The sequence below is a fragment of the Chaetodon trifascialis genome, chromosome 19 (assembly GCF_039877785.1).
Source record: "Chaetodon trifascialis isolate fChaTrf1 chromosome 19, fChaTrf1.hap1, whole genome shotgun sequence".
In the NCBI taxonomy this organism is placed as follows: Eukaryota; Metazoa; Chordata; class Actinopteri; order Chaetodontiformes; family Chaetodontidae; genus Chaetodon; species Chaetodon trifascialis.
Window position 1 is genome coordinate 5329788 of NC_092074.1, and position 21358 is coordinate 5351145.

The following is a 21358-nucleotide window of genomic DNA, read 5'->3' on the forward strand; positions in this document are numbered from 1 at the left end:
CCACGACCAGAGAACATAATGCCTCTGGCTACAGCTGTCGCCATAAAAACCGCACAGGCTCATCATCACTTTAGATGAGATTAGAGTTCACACACATATTCGCATGATATTTCAGATTCCAACTTGCTCCACATACAGCATTTGACACAGGCAAGGAAATCCACCTGGGGAGGTTAAGTGACAGGGCTGGGTCAGGAGGAGCTCCACAGAAACGAAGCTGTAACTGAACTGAATTGCTGTAACTCAAGTACTCTGCTTCAGTAAAATCTTGAGGTGTTGTCCTTTACTTGAGCATTTCTGCTGCAGTTACAGATCCACTTCTAGAACATGATGCATTGTTCAGAGCACAAATGTCCTGCATCAAATCATTTCCGTCCATATTTGAATATTGGCCCTCAAGCCACCCATAATTCTCTCCCTCTTTTTTTTTTTTTTTTTTTTAAGTTTTCTATTAAAAGTAATATGCTGTTTTATTTTTAACATGTCCTGTCTGATTTATTATCATTATTTTCATTGTTTCATCCATACTATTGGTGGGCATTTTATTACATTTTATTTTTGCAGAATTTCTAATTTTCTGATTTTATTTATTTTCATCCCCGTCCAGCCATGCAAAGCACTTTGTAATGGGTTAAAAAAAAAAAGTGCTGTACGAACACAAATACAAAATTAAACGTTATTATTATTAAGAACAATAATAGCAGTACTAGTAGCAGTCTAAGAAAAGAATTGAAATTTGGCCTAAAATTCTGTATTTATGCTCTAACCCATGTGAAAGTGACATTAGCCTAAGTATAAGATGCTGTTGGCAGAACTTTTAACGCAGCAGTCCTTCTCCAAAATCTAAAATAATTCCATCTGGTTCACAGTTGATGTGGGTTTGTAGCTGTTTGTTAATAAGAAGTCTGACAGGGAGTTAGACCTCATTTGAATGGACTGTGTTTGACACAGAGCTCATATACCACAGCCAAACACAACCCGTTAATAATTGTCATTTCTTCATTAAATGTGCTGCAAAGAGAAGGGAAACTACGTATTTCAATTCTTTTCTGCACATTGACAAATACGCGAAAAAAGGTGCTCTCAGTCTTTGTTGTTTTTGAAGCGTTTGCAGGTCTTCATCTCGCTTTGCGCGCCCAGTGAAAAGACGCTCCGGCCGGAGAGAAGCCCGAGCAATGCCCGCTGCTACACGAAAGCGACCCAGCTGTGAGGATCAACTTTTTTTTCTTTTTTTTTTAATCATATCGGATCTTTCCCATCTCTGCATAACATTTGAACTGACATTTGAATGAAAATTCATTTTTCGGGATGATCTTAATAAAACAACAACAATCCTAAAGTGAAGGTTTGCTTCATCACCCACCTTTTGATCATCGGGCATCAGTCATCTCGAGCGGGGTTTAATTCCCACATGAAACTGTTCCAAAAATACGATGGCGGTGAGTGGAGGTCCTGCTGCTGGACAGAAACAGGTTGGAGATTATTCCTTTGCTTCAGCTTCAACTTCTCCTCTGAGCCTCCGCCTGTGTGCAGTAACAAGTCAACAAACCCGACTTTGGTAATCATATTGGCATATGGGCTATAGTCTGCAGACACTGTGTGGTAAAAAAGAATCACAACTTCCGGTGACGCCTTTCAAAATAAAATCATCGCAATCTTTTAACCTTTCACCTCTCGCTAGGACGCTGCTGCTCCTCGGAGAAGTGACCTTTGGTTTGGTCAAATCAAAGTCCGTGAATGCATCGACCTCAAAGCTTGCAGCCCACGGCACACAGAGACGCTGGTTGCTTTATTGATCAAAGGTCTTTTGGGGTTTCAAACTACATTTCAGGCCCATTATGAATACAAATGAAACACTGCCAGCCCTCCACAGCTTCAGCAGCGCAGTTCAGCATTGCATTGCAAAGATGAAAAAAGACATGAAACAATTAGACGATTAGTCAAAAGATGAAATGAAATAAACTGGCAACTATTTTGATGATCAATGAATCATCTCTGTCATTTTTTTCAAGCCATTTTTCAGCTCTAGCTTCTCCAGTGGGACCTTTTTTTCTTCTTCTATGTTTTATACCATCGTAAGGTGAATATCTTTACGTTTCAGAGGGTTGGTGGGACAAAATAAGCTCTAAGAGTACGCCACATTCGGCTCTGAGACCTTGTGATGGGCATTTTCACTATTGTCTGACTAAATGATTCACTGATTATCATAACAATCATAGACATTTTGATTGATAAAGAAAAGGACATAAAGATAATCATAACTATATTCATTGCTCAACAGTTTTCGATTGCTGTGACATTAAGTCTGTAGGTAGAGATTTTTTCGACCGGTGATGTATGTTATAGATCTACAACTGGTCCACAGCAGGGCTGGATTAACCTGCCAGGGGCCCTGAAAGCCAGAATGAGTTCCTGGGCTCTTTTTAACCACCTGCTCCTCCCACTCCCTGCAGTTTTTTTTTTTTTTTTTTTTTCTGAGCTGGAATATTACCTGGTTCCAGATGGGCTTGTGGTAAACTTTACTTTGGAGGGAAACTCTCCCGTTTCCTGTTGGGGTTGTGTCTGTGTGTACCTGACTTGACCACCAGCTGTCGGTGCAGGATCAGCTGCTTTCTGCTGAAGCTTTGCAGTGGCAAAGCAGAGGCTGACTGAATGAATCCCAGTGGACAACAATGATGTAGTTTTGATGACTCCATCAGGAAAATAAACTAAAAACAACCATTTCAATATGGCCGATGCAAGGAAATGCCCTTCACTCCTCCACACAGGTGTTGTGGAGCTGGAAAAGAACTGACAGTCTAATGTCGATTGAGAGGACAAAGCCTGAACACTGGCCTGTGACTGGAAAACATCAGAATCCGTCATGCTTTACCTGTTCATTTTTCTCGAAGACCAATTTCCTCTGTATCAACACTGTCTTGCTCTGCTGACTCGCTGATATTCACATTCATGTCCATGTTCTTGCACATGGTGACTTCAGCAGCGCCGCACTAGCCACAAGGCAGAGCCAGCAAGCTGAAAAGACTATTGCTAAATATTTACAGTGAATAAATGAATACAGTTTCAATGAGCATTTTGATATTTAAGTTCTAAACTATGAAATTAACTACAGAAATGTATTTTCTATCTTCATTCCTAGCGTTTCACGAAGTGAATGTGCACCTACACACAGCGTTGTGAAATGTTTACGTGTAATGAACTCAAACGTTTCTTGTGTTTTGCAGAGGGTCTTTCTGCTCGGTGACAAGAGAAACAGATGAAGCAGCAAAGCTTTCCTGATGCAAAGCAAACCAAGCTGGACAACAGTTTTGTTCCTGTGCAAGCAGAAGCCCTCGGTGGCTGTGCCCCACCCACGAAAATATGTATCAGCTGCCATGCACTGACTTAGGACCTACTTATCTGTCACCTTGCCTTGTTGGTCTGGTGGATGCTTGAATGTTTTCATACAGTATATAGAATTTGATTGTATTGGATAGGCATATTATCAAGTGTGTTACATCTGCCCCTGGGATGTCATCTTCAGTATCTCATTGACCTGATGTCACTGTTGGAGCGGCCCTGTCTCACTGTCTCTCTCTCTTTGTGTGTGTGTGGGTGTCTGCGTGTGATGTAGTTGCTTGCCCTTCATACCTTGTTGGTTCAGGTAACAGAAATGTCATGGACCCTGTTAAACCTGCAGAACCAACTCACATTCCAGATGCCACAACCAGCACCAAGCCCACCACTGCCATCTTGCATCCCCTCTCCTCTACCCCATGAGCCCTACACCAGTGCCTCATGATGCTAACCTTACTCGCTAGTTTTCCAGCAGCTACCCCTTATGCATCTCAGTGAATGAGTCAAAATCTCCTGCCTGATGGGCTGCCCCTGTAGAACTGTGCTTTCCTGGGTTTCGGCAGTGTGGGAAAAGCAGTATGCCCCGTGTTTTTCATATGCCTTTTTCATGGAAGAAATTTGGAAGCCCTTTGACCACCTCATCCATGGTAAGGATGTTACAAAAAGGTTGTTATCCCTCCATCAAGGGTTCCACAGTGTTGTCGCAATAGAGATTGAATTTCACACTATCGGTGGCTGAAATAAGGAAGCTCTTCAAGGAGCTTTCCAGAATGATCTGAATCCATTAAGTATGAATTGGTGTCTCAGGATGGAGAAGATGTCTGGGAGTTTTTCTCAACTTGCTCGGTCTGTACCTGGAAAGAGATCTCAGTTAAACCCACTTCCAGTCTGGTTCATCCTTTGCCCATACCCAGCCAATACCGGTTACACATAGCTCCTGACTTTATCATCAGTATCCCCCATATAACAGTAATAGTCATCTTCACCATTATTGATAGGTTTTCTAAAACAGCTCTGTTATTTACTCTTCCTAAACTCCATCCTCCAAGGAAACCACAGTCCTTATGATTAACCCCATTATACAGCCCAAGTACAAAAATTGTTCTGTTCTTCCCTTGATATCAATGTAGTGCAAACAAAGTGGGTTTTATGATGTAGAATTGAGAAAGATAGCATCAATACAGTGCTACATTACATGATGCTGGCAGCTGTTGGGATGAAGGACCGGCAATAGCGTTCTTTCTTGCACACTAGATGCAGCAGTCTGTTACTGAAGGAGCTGCTTAAGCTTAAGCTTACTGTCTCATGCAGGGGGTGGGATGGGTTGTCCATGATCGATGTCGACTTGGCTAACATTCTCCTCTCACCCGCCTCCTCGATGGTGTCCAGAGGGCAGTTCAGAGTAGAGCCAGCTCTCCTGACCAGTTTGTTAAGTCTTTTCCTGTCCCTCTCTGAGCTCCCACAGCCCCAGCAGACCACTGCACAGAAAACTTCACATGCCACCACAGAGTTGTAAAATGTTTTTAACAGTGTCTTTCATACTCCAAAGGACCTCAGTCTTCTTAGCAGGTGCAGATGACTTTGGGCCCTCCTGCACAGGGCATCTGTGTTGTTTGTCCAGTCCAGTTTGTTGTTGAGGTGAACACCCAAGTATTTTTAACCCCCCATGATCTCATGTCCAAGCCCTGGATGTTCACCAGTGTAGTCTGTGGTATACCCACAATACCATCATCAACACTTCTTTGGATATGTTACCTTTTGTTACCTTTTTGTGCTCTTGGTTACCAACCTCCCTTGTTCCCATAAAAGGAAGCCAAGGCTGCAGTTACCTCTGTCCAGCTCCATCTGTACCACGGAAGTCCCAAGCTGCCCTTCTTTTTCCTTCCACCTGGGCCCAGTCCATAGCCAATCAATCTAACTGTAGCAGCAAGCTTAATGTTAGCTTTAACATGAAGGTATGGAGGGCATACCTCCAGTATGTAGTCTTACTAACCAATATTTTTTAGTGGTAGTTTACACACAAAAAAGACACAGCATGTGAATAGGACAAGCTTTAAGTTACAGGGAGACCTTTTTTTTTTTCTTTTTTCTTTTTTTTGGGTAGAGGCTAACTGCCTCCGCTTACATCTGTGCCAAATTAATCACACCAGTCTGTTAACTGAACATCGAGATACCAAACTGATATTAACACTTCAACAAACAACCATTAAGACTGATGTGGCTGATTTTATTGACTTGTGCCTATGTATTGTTTATTTGTGCATTGTTCATGAGCTATTGCAATAATGTTCATGTCAATTTTCTTGTATTTGTGGCTTTAACCACCTGCTCTGGTCTGTACAGCATTTTAGTCAATGTGGGTTTTTTGAATGTGTGTTACAGATAAACTAGATGACCTGACTTGATAGCCATAGTAGTATAGTCATAATAACCCGTAGTGTTGGTAACAGAGCAAGCATTTTACAATTCACTAAAGTTTAACTAAATTTAAGTTAATGTAATTTCTTGGGGTCAGTGTTCGGTCAAATGACCAAAACCATACAATAGCACTTCAATGGTATCACGCTACATCTGTTGGACCTTTAGATGAAACAGAAGTGTTTGTTCTTACAATTAGTTCCCTGACATTTTATGAACTGAAAACACAACAAAGAAGTCAGGAAAGAATTTGAGAGGTGTTACAACCATGCCTGGTCTCACTTACCGTACACCCGAAACATGACAGATACATAATACACACATGTAAATCAGCCTCTCCAAGGTCTGAGGCAAGGTTTGCTTTTTTGTTATTGTTATTTAGTTTTGGTTTCACACTGTAATTACTGTATATGTTATCACTTGCATCTCCCTATAGTGGCAGTTAATTGGTTTGTAGACACATACATCTGCAACATGTGTTGTCAATTCAATTCAATCCTTCCCTCCCTCTCATCCTCTTGGAAAACAACCGAAAAGACCGAATGTCAGTTAAACATCGCAGGTGAGACGCAGGTGTGAAAGAACCGTATGTTTCTCAGCCCATCAGAATATCCCATTTGATGCTCCAATGATGACAGAAAGCTATGCTAACAGATTTTATCTGCTTCCCTGCATTTCTATGCCCACTTTCTTCTCTCATAGGCAGCACTGGTGGGTGGAAACATATAAGTAATCGAACACTTGCCCAAATTCCCGGGGTTTTTGAGGGACTTGGTGTACTTTATGTTTTTGTTGCCTTATGTTTTTTTAACCATTTGTTCCAGTGCTTTTGAGTTCCACTATGTTGAGTTAAATTTTGAGTTTTTTCTTGCTATTTTTATTGCTAACTGTAAATCTTCAAAGAATAGTTTGAATCTGCGATGCTACTTAACTAACTTCTATTGTATTCTGACAGATATTAGATGCAGACTCTGAGAAAATGCTCCAGACATCCATGTTACCAGGCTGGATCATATAATTCTGGCTTATGAACGTAATCACTATTGTGCCGGAATGCATAGGCAGACAGGCTGTCCTGCAATTATGATTATGAAAGGAGATAATTTCAAGGACAGGTGGTGGTGTGGTTTGAGGTGTTGCTCGTGACTTCTCCAGATGTCCTCTAGGGAGACTCTCACACGTAACCTGCGTAATGAGGTTCAGTTTCTTTACATTGTTGTGAACAATCACTCAAGCTCTGGCACGGACTTAACATTAAACCCAAGTTTCCATCTAAAATGAAAATTAAAGTCCATTTTCATCCACTACTGTTAATGTATGTGAATATTAGTTGAGATTATGTAAATAAAAAAAGGTCGAATGAAAATGATGGATGGATGGCATTTATGTTGTTTAATGTATTAATGTGAAGAAGATAACAGCCTCCTCATCACTCCACACAGATGATCTGATCCGATGTTTTAATCTGACACAATCGTTCATCTCTTCAGTGGAGCAGAAGCTTGGTTGTGAGGTCACATGCTTCATAATTCTCTAAATCTGTTTCCACTGCACTTTGTGGCCTTTTGATCACATTTTACACCTACTTTTCAACCTTAGCCAAGTGTAAAAACATATAACTGAAAATGTGTATTAGTGATCAAAAATTGAGCTATTGCAGGGTTAACAAATTTCCATGACAGAAACTATTAAGGAAGCAATATCTGACTATTTTGCAAGATTATTTGGTATCATGGGAACACATAACAGTTTCCCTTGTACATCAGAATGTGAAAAGTGTGTTCTACTCCATTTCTTTTGGCAATTTCCCATTCAAAAGTGAGAGAACATGACCACTGCACTCTGCTACAACTTATTTATTTCATCCTAATTTTGTCCCATCTGCGTTCTGAAATGTAAGATCCAGTTGGAGTCTTGACTCTTGTAAGCACGCAGCTCTTTGTTACCACCAGTGTAGATAAATAACATATAGCATATTTTAATGGATGGATATCAGTTGGTATAGACCAAGTCAAATACCCACCTTTCTGAATGTAGTCTGCTGTGTTTTGTCCACCTAATCCTTGCAAAGCTGCTGTCCTTTATTACAGCCTGGCTCTACAGTACGAGCAGTTCACTGCAATTGAAAATTGTTTATAAGTGAAAAAAATGATCTTGGTGGGCTGGTGCCAGTGATTTTCACTTTTGACACCCACAGAGGCAAAGTAGACAGAATCACTCAATTCCAATGCAAACAAAACTGTTAGTATCCGTGTCACGTCAATTTCAGAAATTAAAATTGCAGATGTTATGCTTCATGTATGTTCCTTTTGCTAGGTATAAGGATCTTGACATCTTTGGCACAAACATTTGCACTCGACAGCTAGCATTTAGGTAAATATAATGCCAGATTAGCCTTGGTATCATCAGATATTCAAGTGGGACTGGGATTGTAGCCAAATAACACTTGATCAGGACATCCCCACCGCATAAGGCACAGTGAAGTACCATATATCTTCAAACCTGATAAGCTGTTTGTTTTTCCTCTGTGGCTCATGTAGTGCTGATGAAGCCAGTTGACAGTTCTGAGCCCACCAGCGCTGTGTGCTCAGCCCCCTCTTGTTAACACTGTACACTCACGACCACAATCCCACCATCATCAGTCAGATTTCAAACAATGATGAGAATTCATATCAAGGAGAAATCAACAATCTGTCAAGCGGATGCACAGAACAATCTACTATTCAATGTTACCAAAACCAAAGACCTGCTTCTTTATTTAAGAAAAAAGGAGACAAAGACACACACTCCTGTCGACATCATTGGAGCTGAGGTGGAGCTGGCGAACAGTTTTTGGTTGCTGGGAATCAACATCACAGAGAACCAGTCAAGGACATCACATATATCAGTGGTAAAGAAAGCTCAGAAACAGCTGCTTTTCTTAAGGAAACCTAAGAAGGCAAAATTCCCATACAGAGTTCTTGTTAACTTTAACAGAGAAGCAATAGAAAGCAGGCAAGGAAACATGATTTGTACACAACCCAGGACAGGACAGGACAGGACAGGACAGGACAGGACAGGACAGGACAGGACAGGACAGGACAGTTCTGAAGTGTAAGCCATCCTCTGCACTCCACCACAAAAAAATGTTTTATTTTTAAGACTATTTCTGTGTTGTTGTTTTTTTGTTTGTTTTAGCAAAAAGGGACTACAAATAAGAGCTCATATCGTGATTATGACAGGATATTCTATGTAGTGTAATACTGCAAAACAAAGTGAAGTGGGTATTTTTGATGCTGCAGTAGTGAGACTGAGGGTGTTTTATGAGGAGTGACTGAGAAAAAATAAACAATTGAGATCAAGGAAAAGTCAATGGAAAGAATAAAGGAGGTGAGTGACGCACAACCTGACAGAGGCAGCTTTCCTGCCAATGGGCTGTTTGTAGATGTGAAGCTTCCTCAAGTGTTTGTCTCCTCATTCATTACACTGAATGCCACACAAGTGGGACATTGTCCTTTGTTCTAAAACTGGATCAACAACTACATCACAGATGGCAAAAGGACTTGCATCCTGTGATCTGGGCTGGGTCATGGTCCCTTGCAGGCCAAAATAAACAAAACCCCATCTTGTTTAGCCATTTTGTCCAATTGGCGTCACAAATTGAACATTCCAGATATGTTGGTTATTAAAATGTCCCAAAAATACGAGACAGGAATATTCATGCCCTCTAGATGCCTAGATAAGATGTTTTTATTTGGGTATTGTATGATGTCACTCCCAGTCTCCCATTTTCAACAGTGACTCTTTTCACTTTTTTACCCAGCAGAAAAAAAGTCTATTAAATCTGTAAGTAGATGTATTTATCTACCAATTTGCAATCACCAGTCATTTCCCCTGTGGCAAGGCATGATTACATTGCTACTGGTACAAAATGAAAAGTGACTTTCAAAATGCAAACAGTCATTACAGGCCAACCAGCTTAAACACAGCAGTTATTTCTACGGTTAAAACAGCAGCCTACAATTACACCAGTAACTTCAAGACAAGTGACTTATGAATGAATACTCACAGCTTAACCAGCTTAATTCAGCTTAGATTAACATAAAGACAGAGGACCCCAAATGGCTCTGTCCAAAGGTAAAACAAATCCTTCAATGTTTCGTGCCTTTGTTCTAAGCTGAGCTAACCAGCTGCTGGCTCCAGCTACATATTTAGCATACAAAGATGAGTGTACCACATCGGTTTTGTCACTAAACTTCTGCGCCAGAAAGTGAAATTATTTCCCAAAATGTGAAACTATTCTTTTTTATTTGCAATTGTAATACCTGATCTGTAGAGAGTTTTTTTGGAGTAATGGCTGCGTTCTCATTTATAGGCCAAATTTGATTTTAGTATATCTTCAATTTCTGCTGTTTTTATTCTCCTGGATGGGAGAGTTCATGGAATTGTTTTAGGAAATGTGATTATTTACATTCCTGTTGAGAGTTAGATGTGAGTTGTCATGGCCACAGCTGCGCCCCAGCATTGTGTTTTTGGCTTGGACTGTGTTGTGTATGTAGTGTGCGCCATTATGTCCTTTGCTTACGTGAGGAGATTTTGTTCAGCGGCACAGTCCTGCACAGCTGCTACTCATCACATCTCTGTGTACCCACACACCTGCCATTCATCACCTCTTCTGTAGATCAACCCTGGCTATTTTCCCACTTGTGGCCAGAACATTGTTTCATTCCCATTGCAGTTATACACTTCAGGTGTCATTTTTTGGTGATTTATACTGTATTTCATGTTCTTTCCTAGCCTGTCACTCACTGTATTCCCGTTTTGCTTCATCTCTCATCTCATGCTTGCCTGCCTCCCTGCTTGTCTGCTTGCTTTCCTGCTAACCCTTAAGGTAATTCCAGCCCGTCCAAGCCAATCACTCTCATGTATATCATCCAGCCTGGCCTTCCACCATCACCCCTCTGCCCACTGTTTCTGCCAGCCAACTTCTCCATGCACCTCTTCCTCCATTCCCCCATTAACACCCTTACCCCTGTGTCTGTCTTGTGCTTAGGTCCACCCTGACAACAGCACAACAGAGAAGATCAAAACCACTCGTACGCTTGTTCACTATCTGTTAAGGTAACCAGCAAACAGATCGTTGGCTTATTTCAGCATAAAGAGTGTAAAAAGAGAGAAATGACAAGCCTTGTTCTCTCAAAAGATCCAATAATTTTGCCTGCCTACCTAAATGTCCATGCATTAACTGATATATTACTCCATAATATGTAGTAATCTTTGCTCTGTGAAATTTCTACGCCTTTCTGCAGTGAATTTAGAGCTGGTTTTGGTAGCATCATGGCTAAGGAAAATGTACTGTAAAAATAGTCAAACGTCAGCCACTATCATATCTTTCTCACAAGAAATAGCCTAACTTACAACGGAATGGCAAGGGGGGAAATTAATCATTTCTGCGTGTCTAAAAAAGGACTATTATAGCCTCTGGGACACATAGTACAACTGTTCAAAATATTTAATCATTCACACAACACCAGGTTATGTTTCAAATGGCTGAGATGACATTATGCCTTTACATTATGACTATATGAGGTCAGATTCAGTTTAATAAATGTTTCTGCTCACGGGCCGTTATCAGGTAAGCTTCAGTGAGTAAAAGTAATGAGAGATGATGCGATGAGGGGATGTTCATAGCATTTCAATGTATTTAGGATGATTGAGCCAGTTAGTATGCATAGTGCGAGAAAGTGTGACTGTGTCATTTCAGGTAGAAGTAATTGCTGCATTTCGACAGTGTGCCGTTTCATACTCGACCTCACTTTCATAAGGTCTGGAGGTCATTTTTACTGAATGCCAATTTCAGAATGGCCAAATGCTGTCTGGGTCGTCCCTTTCTGTGGTTCCTCATCCATCAAAAAGAATTCAAGTCACAGCAACAAAAAAGGAAAAAGAAAAAAAATGTCCATGATAAGCTGTCCATGATGCACAACAGGAGCTAGACTTCATCAGCTGCACCTGCAGGTGTTTCAACCACAGTGCAGCCAGTGAGGATTGATATTGTGAGAAAGATGGTTATAGACAGTTTCTACTGTTGTATTTTCGTACCTCAGGGCCATCTGCTATACTTGCAGCTCAGGCTACAGCTGGAATGTTTTGAAACCACGGTCAGGGCAAAGGATGCAACTAAACATGTCAGTCTCGTGTCTGTTGAAGCAGTAGGCATCAGGTGCTTCTGCTCGCAGTCAACGCCAATCCAAAAGTGTTGTTTTCTCAAGGCAAATCTTTCATTTTTCCCCTCTCACACTTCCTGCATCTATTTGGTCAAAAATGGAATGACAGATGAATTCAGTTAAACTTTAAAAGTCAATAGTGGAAGGGGCAAACAATCTTACTGCAGATGCTTTCAAAGTCTGTGCACAACATGGCCAAACTACGTACATCACAGATGGCAAAATGCTTTTGTGTAACCAAAACGAAATGTTGCATTGACTGCTGTGAACACAGAGTGCGCAACTCACTTCCTGAAGCAGTCGAAATCTTTGTGCTGATTGTTTGATCGGTTGTCGTGTGTGTCCATAGACCTCTTTCACAAGAGGCATTTTAATGTGTTACAGCAGGAAAAGCACAGCAGTATTTAATAAACATTAACAATAATTGTCAAAAACATCAAGCTCACGCGTTACCACAAATCAATTTTACCAGTGTCATTTTTTTTATCGCCAGATTAACGCTCTTTGTGACCTAGTGAACTTGTAGTTTTTTATAAGCTGTGGCCACTGCTAGTAGTGTTACAAAAACTACAGGATCCGATTGTAAACCAGAAACAAAACAATAGGCACGCACGTGTTTGGTCTTGCCTGCTCACTCGCTGTAAAAGAGTAGGCTACAGGTTTGTGTGGATGTGAAGCGCGAAACGTTGAAATGGTTGCAAACAAAATTCTGAATGGAAAGTTTAGTTTCAAAAAGTTGCCAGATGGGTCGACTGACAAGACCAAAGTTATCTGTGTGTATTGTCGGTGTGAATTATCACCGCAGCACATCCAGTCTGAAATAACGCTTTATGGCCAAACACACGGCGAATGCGAATTCTCTGCCGCCTCCTTGTCAAAACCAGGAGACAATGTATGGCTTTCGACAGAGGCATATGGATACCGCAACTAAGAACAAGCTTACAGCAGCCATAGCCAAGTAATATTCATTCTTTCTGGAGAGAAATAAGAGGCTGCGTTGATTAGCCTCTGGTGAATAAATAGAAGAGCATCATAGTCTGACTGCTTGTATGTTCAAAGGAAACTTAAGAAAGGAAAGTTTAAGCCATGGTTTAACTGCACTATAGGCTGTTTCCTAGTTTACAATGATGTGCACTTTGTAACTTTATCTTGTATCACCCTGTTTTGATCCCTTAGAAAGGGTCGCTGAAGGGGTTTTTTGTAACAATGTATTTATTTTGTTTGTCATCTGTTTATTGACAGTGTTAAAATGTGTGAGATTTTGCTTCAAATGTGAATGACTGCTTAAAGTCAGAATGTTAGTGTGAAATATAACACTACACGTTGTTGTTTTCAATAAAAAACATTTGCACAAAGCAAGCCTATCCACTTTTCCATGTTGATAACAGTATTAAAATGAAAATTGAGACATTTAGAATAGAATGTGTGATTAATTTGCGATTAATCGCGAGTTAACTATGACATTCATGAGATTAATCGCGACTAAATATTTTAATCGATTGACAGCACTAACAATAACTTAACTCCATCCAAGTTTCCCAGTAAGCCATTCCAGTGTGCCAGTATGCATAATACCAGGCCACCAGAACAGACACACCTCATTGGATTATAGTCGTTATTTGTGTTGTGTAATTCACATGCTCTTCCTGCTATGATGTGTTAAAATGTTTGCTGTTTGCTCAGATCATGGACAAGGTGTATGCAAAATGGCTTTCCTTGTACTTATATTGTAATTTTTGTTACTTTTTCAAATGTCTGGTTTGAAATTTGCCATTGGTAATACGGCAATATGACCAAATTCTTATATTCTGATACGGAGCCTTTTATCCAGATGACAGGCTACATATTACGATATAGCACATTTTCCTTCGATTCAATCAATAAACAGCTTATACAAAATGACCACATGGGAAGGCAGATTAAGTATTTTACATTTTGAATTATGTACTGAACAAATAAAAGGAACTTACTCATATTTGATTATTTTTCTGCTTTTCACCTTTTTTGTGAATTTTGAAATAGTTCACAAAATTTAAAATATGAATCTATAAAATATAAGAAGATTAAAAGAAAACATTTTTGAGCTATTGCTGCAAATAAAATAAGGCAATGTTTGAGCCTGGGCTTTTTCACAGTAGGTTTACACTTGGTTTGCTCTCAGGGTGAAAAGCGACGGGTTAACAGGCCATTTTGATTTCAATAATTATAATTGCTTTTTTGATTTGAAAAAGTAATTAATTACGTTTCTAGTTACCGCCAAAAGACGTGCAATTATAGTGTAACAGTATGATCACAAACACTGGTGATTACACCGTGCATCAACAGCTTTTGATGGCAATTCCAGTTTTGAAAAACATTTAATACCAAGCATATGTCAGTGTTACGTCATCCTGTCTGTGCATTTATGAGTTCCATTTCTTTTCTAGATGATTAGCAGGGAGCAGCTGGAAGAACTCTTTATTTTCCCTCATGTATTCACACAAGACCTGGTGCATCATGTGTGGAAACATTTGGCTCTCTCCCCAGTCAGAGTCCCTTTTGCATGCTTTACTCGCTCCAGCCTGCTTCAACACCTTTAATGGAACCTTTCGGAGGTTCAGTCTCGGGTTAGCTCAGACCCTAGACATTTTTTTTTTTAACAGCTCCATGAACTGTGAGCGAGCATTGCTTGACCTTGAACCCCACATTCATTCAAACTCCATCAATCCTTGTTACAAATCTCCCAGAGAACAGCAGTTGGCAGAAGAGGGTAGCGAGGTGCTGGGACATGCTCACAGAACATCCTCAGGCCAAATTTGGGCTCAGATTATTGGAGGTTTAAAAATCACACATTTCTAAATGGGGCTAAATCAATACTCTGTCCCATGAAAAAAAGCAAAACCAGTGAATTGGAATATGCATTTGTTGGGTACTATTTTCACCTGTGGATTAACACATTTGGTCTACTAGTATTTCAGGCAGCCAAATGGTGTTTATGCGCTTGAATCCAAATAAACTCCAGTGTGTGTACATGGGTATGAAGGAACATGTTATGCAATGCAAACAATGTGGCTCATCGATGTGTTTTTGTACCTCTGAAGATTCTTGATGCATCAGTGTTAGACTATATTCAAGCACAGCAACAGTACATCTTCAATCAGGTGCTCGGAGCTAGCGTTATATAGCGTTATATATGAGTAACCCATTAATGAAACAAAAAAAGCTTTTCAGTCAGATACAGTTCTTTCTGTTTAACCAGATGTTGCCTAGCAACACAAGCAGCAGGAATTCTGATGCTTTTTAGTTAATAACAAATAACAATAGACCATTATGGCACAGATGAATGAGCTACCTATATCAAGCTTTGTCTGCAAAGAATTACTTGTGGTATTGTCTCTTAAGGGTATTTGTTGATAATTAGAAAAAGGGGCCCAATTCTTGAAAGTGGTTTACTGTCGTTCCTGAATATTCCAAAAATCCAGTTACGGTACAGGAAGTGAGCTGAGTCCAGCCCTGTTTACTGCACACTGTGGATTATAGTGAACTGTCTGCTGACCCATTCATGTTTTTTCCTCACAGGAGCAGAGCAGCTTTGTCTCTCTACTGGTTACAGTTAATTGGTTTAGAATTGCTCAGTGAATTCCAATCCCAGTGAAGACTGAAGGGCCAAACACATTGCTGTATCGAAAAATGCCCACAGTCCCATGTGTACAAACATACTAGTATGTTTGTACACATGGGACTGTGTACTCCTCCTCCACTCTGTATAGATTTCCTTCTATACAGTCTCTAAAGAGTCTTTCTTTATCCAGGTTTTGCTGTAACCTCCACAGAGCTGTGATGAATAACATCCATTCAAATATACCACAAAAGACTCATAGAAGAAGTCAGTGTTGCAGAGTTACGTCATTATGCTGCACCTGTCTAATCAACACTGTGACTCCAACAGAAGCTCAAAATGGAAGCACAAGTGTACCTTCATACTGCACATCACCACTTTGTCAAAAAAAAAAAAAAAAAAAGTGGTGTCTCACTGAGAAGATTAGCATAAAACCATATGGCCTGCCACCTATTGTAATTTCACTTACAGTAAAGTGTGCACACACATTTCACACATGCTGTATGTATGTAAAGCTGCTTATTTATTAACAACATGTTGGACTAGATGCTGCATCAATATCACTTGCCGCACGCTGCTACATGGACAGCTGAGAACAGTGTGATTCAAACCCAACCTGCTTAAAAGACATGAGTGAATCCATATACTGTACTGCAAACCACTGTGGCATCACTGTATTTTGGCTGGCAAGAAAATTCTAAAAAGTTATAGGTAGTTGTATGTTTGAATTATCTAATAGCCTTTTACAAAATGTTGTCAATTTGGGGGCTCATAGAGGCTTCATTTGTGAACAAACAAAATCACTCCCTTCCCAACAAGAAATCAGCTCACATGACCACAAAGTCTGAAATGAAAGAAATGAAACAAAATGGTAATTCAGGCTCTCATGGCAAACCGTACACTGAGACGCCTGAAAAAGTTCTGCTGTTGTTGCTGGTTGTGCTGTAAGATTTGAATAATTCATGAAGTTATCTGTGCTGTGCAAGCAGTGCGTAACGAACATGATGCTAGAGAGGTGTGAGTGTATGCCTCTATCATGGGGTTGGTTCTGAGCAGAAGGAAACAGAAGTGAACTGCAATTTTCTTTCTCGTTGCCATTGTGCCCAGTATCCTGCATCCTGACCTTTGCCTTCATTGGCTAGCAGCAGCTCTCAGTCTATATTTAATCATGGATCAAGTCAGCTCTTATATTAACATATTAACAGTTGGAGTCAGGAATAGGTTTGGAGGTATGTACAGTAACAGACTGGTTCGTCTTGAGCGTTACCGGTGCAGGGAGGATACAGGTTTTCCAAGCTGGACTATATAAGATGGATCATTTCATAGTAATACTTATACTGAGGTTTTCATCAAAGGTTTTTAAGTGGCTGATGATACAGTATATTCAATGATGATATTTGATGATTTGCCAAAGGTGAATGTCCTGAAATCCCATCATTTAGACAAAGCCTTGCTTGTGTGTCTTTACCATCCTAATGCTACCACCCAGGCCAAAATGCACTTCGAGCATCTTGTGGACATCTGAGCTGCTCACACTATCTCTAAGGGTCTCTGAGACCCAGTCACAGAGTGAAGGAAACTCATTTCAGATTGCATTCTTTCAGTCATTACTCAAAGCTCCTGACTATAGGTTAGGGCTCAAACATAGGATGGACATGTCAGATCAAGTCTCAGTCAGTACAACATCCCCAAACCGTCAGTCTCATGCTCCATCACTGAACTGTAAGCCAAACCCCAACCTTCTTGAACTCCTTCTCGATTAAGTTGCATTATGGGAAATGTAAGATCCAGCGTTTTTGGAGCTGGACTCATACTACATTCTAAAAATCGGGATATCCTGGCTTCTGTTGCTTGTGACTCTCCCATCTTTATGGAAGTACGATACTAAATTGGAAGAGTACCTCTTGTGAGTCTGCGTAACTGTTTGTGAATAGCAGCCACAATTGACAACTACAGATTTCGATGATTTGGTTTTAGACTTCTTGAAACATGAGGATCAGAGTGGGGGTGAGGTGATGGTAAAAGTTCAAACTGGACCATCCTCATGCACTAACACAAAAATATTTGCACCCATAGCATACAGTAGAGATCTCGTGGGTAATCTCTGTCTGGGTGACTAACTCAAATGTTCTGTAGGAAGGAAATTCCTGTGGTTTACTTAAGTTGAGCTAGGGGAGGGATGAAGGGAAGCTTTTTCCACCAGAACAGTACACAACCTTGAAGAATGGACATCCTTCTCAAAAGCAGCTCATGATCATGGGATGAGGTGAAGGCCGCTGCACTCACATGATAAAGTGGATATCATGTGGGCCTGAAACAAATCCCCCCAATTGTTCCAGCAGCTTTCAGTTAGACTTAAACATGACACCACTCACAGGGGGAGATTTACCTTGTGTCAAAACAGCCTCAGACTTACGATACAAGGTATCAGGTAAAGAAAATGTTTCAATAGTGCCTCTCAGCTGGTTTCATCTTTTTACATTACTGACAAGCGTGAAGCTGGGCTATAGTCATCTATCAGGGATAGACAAGCCAGATACATATCTAAGTTTTCCATGATGGAAGGTGAGTTATGTTAAAGTAATCTTGATTTGCACGATCCAGGATGAAGGCATATAGTATATGCTAAGTCTAAAATCTAAGTGTCAGTATATTTTAGCACTTTTTAGTTGTAGACAGTGGCAACACTGTCGCCTCATAGCTAGAAGGTTCCGGGTTCAATTCCCACCTGGGGGCGCTGTGGCCGCTGAGGGCATGTCTTCCACCATGCCTTCGGTGCCTGAAGCACCTTATCTCGAGGAAAGGGGCCTTTCTGTGTGGAGTTTGCATGTTCTCCCCGTGTTGACCTGGGGGATCCTCCATGAAACCCCCCTCTAAAAAACATGCATGAAGATCACCACCTGACCAATGGTGACAGAAAAGAAACTGGGTCCCCGGGCACCGGTCCACTGGAAGCCCACCGCTCCTGGTCTGCCGCAGAGGAAGGAGGACGGACTACCAGGATGGGTCAAAAAGAGGAAGAATTTCACCAATGCATGGCGTGTGTGTAGCACGTTCTATGTTGTGTGACAATAAAGGGATGTCTTTCTTTTTTTCTTTCTTTTTTCCAAGTGATAGACTGGGCGTGCTTCGGTATTGGGAAAATGGGGAATTTGCCTAAATCAAATGGCGTATTGAACAAAGAAACTTTTCACTCCATTTTCCAGCGCCAACAGCAACAATGACTTGAAACATTACTTCAAATTAAATTGTATGTAAATACTTAAGGCAGAAACAGACAGCTGGTATTTCCTCTGTAATGGATTGGCCAGCACAGTCCAGAGATCTCAACCCTGTCGAGCTGTTGTGGGAGCAGCAGTATATTGTTTGAATCAAGCCAATCCAACTAATGGGTGGTACTTCAGGAAGCTTGGGGTGACATTTCTGAAGAGTACCTCAGTTTGACAGCAGGAATGCCAGAATGTGCAAGGCTGTAATTGCTGCGAACAGAGGACTCTTCAATGAAAGCATGAAAGTTTAATGCACAAAACTGTTAATTCACATTGAAATTGGCATTTTTAATCATACAATCATGACTATGTTTTATTTTCTGTTTAATTTAATAATTTAATGAACAAAGCCACGAGTTTTCATGGACAATCTGTCATTTTCTGAGAGATTCCAAACTTTTGAACAGCAGTGTATTTGTAATACGAAAATGACACAATGATTTTGTGTGAAGAAAGCAAATCACCACAAAAACTAACATCATGAGAAGCAGTGGACAAAGGTAAACACAGCTGAATCCAAACTGGAATCTTACTGTTATTGTCTTGAGCTGAAACTGGACTGAAGCTAAGCTTGTTGTTCACATTTCCTTTGTTTACCATAGCATTACCCCACTTTTTGTTTACCTACATGTGGCAAATGGTGCTTCATGCCTCACAGCATCAGGAGATGAAAGGCAGCATTGAGCTTTACATTAGCTTTGAGCTCTAGACCAATGAGCTCACCCTGAGATTTACTGCCTGACTGAAAACATCCGAGGCCAAGATAGAAGACATATCCTTTTTTTCCCCCCTGATATATACAGCAGCTGCCCAGTAGATTTAAGGCTCCCAGCGGGGATCTGTGGTTGTCTCCTCCACTAATTGTCCATCTTCCCACAGAGCCACACTTCCAGGTTTCACACACATTTCTCCTGTCTGACTCATTTCACTTATAGCATATGTATACTGTAGCTCATAAGCAGAGCATCTTGGCTATGGCAGATTTTTACTATTTTTATGTTGACATCAGCAGATTAGTAGCAGAACAATATAACTACTACTTAAATTATCAATACAGGGGTTCAGTCTTGTCATTTTTACATTGCACAGCATTTAGAGTAAATAGCACTTAAACACATATATTTCTTATATGCTACTTAAATCTTTGTTGAGAGCAAGCTGATCCACAGCCTGTTACCAGAACAGATGATGCTGTCTGTATCAAAGATAGGATAGTGTGCACATATTGCTTGTTATTTGCACCTCAAGTGTTAGAAAGTAAGACCATACAACAAATTGTTGCCAGATGCTGTGAAGCAAAATGTTTAATGTGTGTGAGGAGAAAAAAAGACATCTTTTTCACACGGCAACAGTGAAAACCCACATACACCCACAAAGATAACAATTGTTGTCCACACCCTCATCTAAAAATTGCAGTGACTGTTAATGTTAATAAATGTTGGTTGTAATCAACTATGTCGTAACTGTTTTTTGCACTTAGTTTTAAAGGCAATAGCAAACTGAAGGAAGTGAAGTTCACGTTAAATCAAAGAATTTCACACTCGGATCCAAGATCTCACATCCTGTTCTGCGTGTAATATCTCAAAAAATATCTTCAATGTGTGATGTTTTTGGTAGTTCTACAGTCATTTTGTGGTGTGTGAAAAAGTCTTTCTGTGACATGCAATTTTGACTGTGGCCATTATATGTCAAATGTTTGCACAGCGTCATGCTGTTCTGGGTGACGTTTTGGTCATGTCTTGACCATGTGATATGGAAAGGGTCACTCACACTGATCACCTAATTCTGCAGGAGCTTTTAAGCCTCTTTTTGGCTTCTTGTTTTGGTTTTACTCTGTCCCATTCATAGTAACTTAATATACAGCAGCAGCACACAGCTGTTTTCAGCAGGAATTACAAAGAAATATGACCTACCTGTACACCATTTGCACAGCACCAACCTGCACACAAAACCTAGCTACTAGCTAGTAAACAGAATGGAGAATTAATGGAGAGCAAAACAGAGCAACTATTGGAGGTGGACACAAACAGCAAATAAATGATAGGGTTGCTCTGTGTGCAAAAAGATTTCAGATGTGGGTTGTACCAGATATACTTGAGATCAAACGTAGCCTAGTTTGAATGTAATGTATAACTCAGTTTTAACATTTTAAGGGTTACACTAGCTGAAATAGATTCCACATAGTAATGTTATAACTTAAATTGTACACCTAGCCCTTAGTAAAGTATAAAGTCCTCCATAAAATAATGTTCAGCAAAAGTAATGATTGTCCTTTTTCTGGTACATAATTTCTAGCTCTGGCTCGCTCTCTCTCTTAAGAACTGCTCTTAATACTTGTTTATATACTTAGTTATATTGTATTTTTAATATCAATAGTATATGATATGATACAGTCATGGATGAAAGTATTGGCATCCCTCTGGAAGTGTTGGTTTTCTAGCAAAAGTCACACGCTTTTGGAGGTTATTTGATAAAATGACCAAACCAGGATCATTTCAATAACTTAAAACGACTAAAACAACAAAAGCACT

The 21358-nt window shown here is 40.3% G+C and overlaps 1 protein-coding gene across 1 annotated transcript in view; it reads right to left on the reverse strand.

The window, feature by feature from the left end:
* opn5 (opsin 5) overlaps positions 1 to 1566 on the reverse strand; it is a 47777-nt gene extending 46211 nt beyond the window's left edge. The window contains exon 1 of the mRNA XM_070987389.1: positions 1364 to 1566. The gene's annotated coding sequence lies outside the window, so the exon portion shown is untranslated. The remainder of the gene's footprint in view (positions 1 to 1363) is intronic.
* Between the last annotated feature and the right edge of the window lie 19792 nt (positions 1567 to 21358).